Source organism: Vulpes lagopus, chromosome X, assembly GCF_018345385.1.
Source record: "Vulpes lagopus strain Blue_001 chromosome X, ASM1834538v1, whole genome shotgun sequence".
NCBI classification, from domain to species: domain Eukaryota; kingdom Metazoa; phylum Chordata; class Mammalia; order Carnivora; family Canidae; genus Vulpes; species Vulpes lagopus.
This window is the reverse complement of record NC_054848.1, coordinates 36,019,240-36,025,538: the sequence shown is the minus strand read 5'-3', so window position 1 is coordinate 36,025,538 and position 6,299 is coordinate 36,019,240.

Sequence of the window (6,299 nt, the reverse complement as noted above, 5' to 3'; positions counted from 1 at the left end):
TTCATTGATCTATGTTTCGATATTCCTATCTCTGACAATATCACACTGTCTTGATTACTATAGCTATATAGTAAGACTTAACATCACGTGGATTCTTTCCACTTTTTTCTTCTTTGTCAAGATTGGTTTAGCTATTCTATAGCCTCTTTCTCTCTGTATAAGTTCAAGAATATGCTTGTCTATATCTACAAATAACTTTGCTAAAATTGTGATAGAAATTACATTACTTCTACAGATCAATTGGGGAAGAACTGACATCTTTACTATGTTGAGTCTTCCAATCCATACAGTATGTCTCTCCATTTATTTAAATCTTCTTTCTTTCATCAACATTTCATAGAAATGCTGTACATGTTTTGTTTTTTTAAGGAGGCTCCATGCCTAGTGTGGAGCCTAATGCCAGGCTTGAAATTCACAACTCTGAGATCAAGATCTGAGCTGAGATCAAGAATTGGATGCTTAACCAATTGAGCCACGTAGGCACCCCTATGTTTTGTTAAATGTATATGTAATAATTTCATTTTCTTTGGAGTGATTGTGAATGGTACAGTGTTTTTAATTTTGGTTTTCATGTGTACATTATATAGAAATATAACTGATCTTTCTTAAAGATTTATTTGAGAGATTGAGAGAAAGATAGAGCAGGGGGAGTGGCAAAGGGACAAGGATAGAGAGAATCTCAAGCAGACTCCCTACTGAGGGCAGAGCCTGTTGCAGGGCTCTATCTCACAATCCTGAGATCATTACCTGAGCTGAAATCAAGAGTCAGACACTTAACCAACTGAGCCACTCGGGTGCCCCAAAATATAATTGATTTTTGTGTATAGATCTTGCATCCTGTGATCTTGCTGAATATTATTAGCTCTAGGAATTTTTTTTACATATTATCTAGAATTCCCTATGTGGAAAATTATGTCATTTGTAAATAAGGACAATTTTATATCTTCCTTTCAAATATGTATGTCTTTTATTTCTTCTCCTTGACATACCACCCTAGCTAGAACTTCCAGTACTACATTGAATAAAAGTGGTGAGAGTGGGATGAGCACTGGGTGATATGCTATAGGTTGGCAAATTGAACTCCAATTAAAAAAAAAGAAAAAGAAAAAAAGTGGTGAGGTGGACATCCTCACCTCATTCCTGATTTTAGGGGAAAGCGTTTAGTCCTTCACCAGTAAGTATTATATTAGCTAACAGATTTCTTATGAATGTTTCTTTATCAAATTCAGGTCATTCCCCCATTTCTAACTTGCTGAGCATTTTTAATCATGAATAGGCATTATATTTTGTCAAATGCTTTTTCTGAACTAATTGTCATGATTACATGATTTTTTTTCCTTAGTTTGTTGATATAGTAGATTACATTGATTTTCAAATGTTGAAGCAGACTTGTTTACCTGGAATAAATACCACTTGATCATGGTGTATAGTTCTTTTGGAATCCTCTTTCACTCATTCTTCTGAACTTCAACTATTAGCTTCAGAAGAGAAGGCTTCCCAGAGATGAAAAGTGTCACATCACTATCTAAAGACAGGGAAGTTTACTCTGGGTCTAGAGCTTGAAACCTGGATTCAAATCCCAGTTTTGGCATTTACTAGTCCCAGACCTTTGGCAAGTCACTTAATTCTCTAAACCTCAGCTTCCACATCTGTAAAATGGGGATAACAATGCCTAAGTGAGAGAATTAGAGGATGAGGCACTATCTGGCACATAATAGGTAGTGAATAATGGTTACCATTTGAATTCCAGGGCAACAAGCATTTTAAAGAAGAATTAGAAACATTTTAGGAAGGCAGTTAAATATAATATTAGGAACAGCACCCAGAGGTGACATAGCAAAGTTTATCCAAAATTATCATAATCTCTGTAATCATTTACCCTTGGGTTTTCTTTATTCATGTTATTAGATGTTTTAATAATAGATGTCACCGTGAGACACCAAGAGGGTCATTCTAAGATGTTCTCATTATTAGTTATTAACTTATTAAATGAAACAGCCATTAGTGCTCTGCAGGCCTCTACAGAACCTCGCTGCAGGGACCCCATAGTCATTAGCCACCTGGTCTGCACACATCACTTCACCCTGCCTCTTCAGGCGATGAAAGAGCATCTTGATCCTAATTGCTCAGGTGCTCTTCAAAACCCCCAATCTTACTTCTTTTGATCTAACTAGGTGTTTTTTTTTTAAGATTTTATTTATTATTTGGGAGAGAGAGAGAGAGCAAGGAGAGCATGCCAGCACAAACGGGGGGAGAGGGAGAAGCAGGCTCTCTGGTGAGCTGGGAGCCCGACATGGGGCTCAATCCCAGGACATTGGGATCATGACCTGAGCCAAAGGCAGATGCTTAACCGACTGTGCCACCTAGGCGCCCCTCTAACTAGGTTTTTAAATAGGGTATAAATAAGGCAAATATACTTTTTGGTGGTGAGATGCAAGAAAATAAATTGGCTGGGGGAAGAATAATCAACAAATGAAATAGAGGCCTGCACTTTACTTTCAACCCCAAGCTCTTTGAAAACAAGTAAGGAATCAAATTGATCTATGACACTGGCTTACAGATATTCATGATCATGAGCCACGGTGACAGATGCATTTTCATATGTGTTCTGGGGCACACAAAGAAGGCATGCTTACACATATATATAACTGAAGCCAAAGTTTAATGAAATAGTTAAACTAACTAGTTTAAACTAGTTTAACTAACTAGTTAAATAGTTCTGTTAACTATCATACATACATACATAACTTTACTGATATGTGCTAATGTTTCCCCACCTACTTTGTCTCTATTATTTATTTTTTTTTAAAATTTTTTATTTATTTATGATAGTCACAGAGAGAGAGAGAGAGAGGCAGAGACACAGGCGGAGGGAGAAGCAGGCTCCATGCACCGGGAGCCTGACGTGGGACTCGATCCCGGGTCTCCAGGATCGCGCCCTGGGCCAAAGGCAGGCGCTAAACCGCTGCGCCACCCAGGGATCCCCTGTCTCTATTATTTAATGCTGGTTGCCACTACCAATGCCAAGACCCATTGAATGGATCCTAAGTGAGTGAAGGATCCTGAGTGAGCTGTGAGTGAGCCTCGGCCATGAGGTCACATATGCCCACAAAGAACTCCTGCTAAGCTGCCGGGAACCACAAGATAAGTCCTCTGTAGGTCTCCCAGCAGTTTGGTGTCTCTGTCCGGCTGAGCAAAAACTTTTTCTCTTCTCAGGATGACAGATATAAACGTCAACAACATTTCAAGGGAACTCCCTTGAAAAATGGCAAATGTTTATCTAAGTGCTTCTAAATTTTCTGTGCCTGGAACACAAATAGAAAGGAATAAAAGTAACGTTCATTCAGCAGCTGAAGGTGCAGCCAGGCACCTGGTGCAGGGGTCCATGTTTCACTGCAGCCTCGCACCTCAGGCCACAGGGAGACAGATGCCAAAGTGTTCTTTGAAACCAGAGGCTGTTCATGACTCCTTCTCTAATCAGCCCCTGTGAGATGGGGGAAATGGGGAGGGGGGCGGTTAAGATCCAGTTATTACTGCTGCCTAAACCATAAAAATACCACCAGTCCCCTGGCATAACAGCTACCCCCTTCAGCCTTTCCTGGCCACACTGGCAGGGACGAGCTTTCAGACTTCTGAAACCCAGAAAAATTTAATGTCACAAGCAGTTTCTAGCCCCTGGAATGGAGATTTGGGCGGGCCTCCTCTGAGACTGTCCTCTGCTCTGTGAAGCCCTCAGGCCCAGTACAAACAGAAAGGCAGGATCCATCCCCTCACTCTTGGGAGGCAAACACAATCTCAGAGAGGGAAGTGAAGGGTCCTCTTTCAGAACAGAAAAACAGAGTATCTTTCAAGATAAACAAAAACCAAAACACTGGTGTATATATATGTAACACTTAAAAAGGTTGGGACTGTTGTATCTTTTATCAGAGCTGTGTCTCTCAGTCTCCCGGATGTGGGGGCTTTTTTGGAGAGAAATGTTACTTTATTTTTTTTAAGATTTTATTTATTTATTCATGACAGACACGGAGAGAGAGGCAGAGACACAGTCAGAGGGAGAAGCAGGCTCCACGCAGGGAGCCTAACATGGGACTCAGGTCTCAGATCACACCCTGAGCTGTAGGCGGCACTAAACCACTGGGCCACCAGGGCTGCCCCAGAAATGTTACTTTAACAGTGTCCCTGGAACTGCTGTTAGTTTTCTTGGAGCTCTGAACCACAGTTGCAAGCAACATGGTACCATGATGAAGAAGGGACTGGTGGTGGGTGAGGGGGGTGGGCTGAATTTCTGGACTTGACTAGCCCCCTCAGTTCTCGTGGACCCCACCGTGGAACTGTGTGGAACATCTTATGGGGCATGCTGCAGAGGGCAAAGCTGGCTGCTACCTGTAGAGTGGGGAGGTGGGCTTTATCCTGCCGGATAAGGAAAAAAAGAGTCCTCCCTGGGAGTTTGTCTCAGAAACACAGCAAAGCCTGGGCATTTCCAGTGGGGGGAGAGGGGATCATGGGAAAATGAGAGGAATTAGGCCCAGCCACATGGGCCCCTGAGGGGTTTAATGTCTGTGGATTCCACCAAAAGCCACATCCAACACTAGTCAGGGGGGCTACTTGCTTCTCTTCCATGACACTGATCCTTTGGAAAGGTCTCCTTCACTTTTGTGCTGTGAGGGATCCAGGGGGAGAACCTAAGCTGTCCTTTGGCCAGAGGGCTGAAGGCGAGAACAGGGTCAGGGGGAGCCAATGGCTAAAGACAGCTGTGCCCAGCAGACAAGTGTCCCCTAGAGGGCAGCATTTTGGTGACCTGACAAAGAGGTTGGTGGATGGGGGCTTTGGTCATCCCCATGAATCCTGGGCAGGGAGACCTCTTAGAAATAGCCAAGGAGCTCACTGAGAGAAAATTTTCCAAAAATCGAGCTTCCAAAGATTGGAATACTGTTTGTGTGGAAAACGTTTTCTAAAGAGAAAAATATGAACCTTGTCTCTACATTTTCTCTCCCCTTTCTTGAAAGAACCAATTCAGTGAAGCCACAGCCTTCCTCTTGGCTGGAGCAAATATTGCGTTCAAAGCCTAGCTGGGGTGCCAGAAAGATGCAACAGTCCCAACCTTTTTAAGTGTTATGTATATATACCAGTGTTTTGGGTTTTGTTTATACTGGCTTGCCCACCAGATTTCCCCCTCAAGCCTCTATGTCCTCTGACAATTCTGAGAAGCCCAGGCTTGACTCTATCAGGTGAGCTGCCTGGAGCTGCTCCAGAGCATTGCTGGTGTTCACCAAAGTCCCCAGTTCTCCTCTCTTTCTGGGCACACAGGAGGACCACACTTCCCTGCCTTGGTGAAGTTAAGTATGGCCGTGTGACATTTTTGACCAAAGGAGGGTGAGAAGTAACACAAGTTGCATCTGGGTAGAAGCATCTGAGAGCAATGCCTGGTTCTCCCAAGCTTTCCTTCTCTGTTGCAGCAACCCCTAGAACTCATGTTTGGATAACAATATCTGAAAACGGCAGATCCTTCATCAGCTTGGGTGCCTAAGTGGCTACAAGGGGCAGAGCACGTAAGCCCATGTGCATAAGCGAGAAATGACCCTCGGGAAACCACTGAAGTTTGGGGATTGTTGGTTACCACGGCATAAAATGGCCCATCCAACAGGTACACTTACTTTGCCTTAGCAGAATCCATGGCACCTAAGGATTTCTCAAGGTACTATTAGCCAATAATGGGGTGGGAAACGTAATGAACTCAAAACTGGGAACTCCACTCCCTGTTCTTGCATGAAAGCTCATAATGGCCACAATTCACTGGGAACCCGTTCCAGGCAACTCTGGATCTGTTTGGCAGTAAGTAACTCCCACGTTCCCATAATTCTACTGGGCTGGATAGTTCTATAAAAAATCTGTCTCCCCGGAGGCTATTTCAGTGTTGATACTTGTTCAAAAACATTCAGTCAGACAAATGTTCATTAAAAAGTTGGCCATCTAACCACCAGGCAGAATTGGAGCAGCGCTTTGAGACTGACTCTGAGGAACCGGCTCCAAATGAAAGGAAGGACATTCCTTCCAAGGCGGCATCTTGTTCCTCAGTAACACGGGCTGCATGTCCGCTGTGGCCTTCCATGGTTACCCGAACGCAGAGATCTGGTCTCCAGGATTCTCGTGATCCTTACTCAGTTACCATAGCCACAACACATGGTTTGAACAAACAACATTTCTGACCTCATCTGGTTCTCACATTTGAAAAGTAAGACATTTGCAGAGCGAATTCATTTTAAAACCTTAAAGTCAATCGGCAGATTTGCAATTTTGAG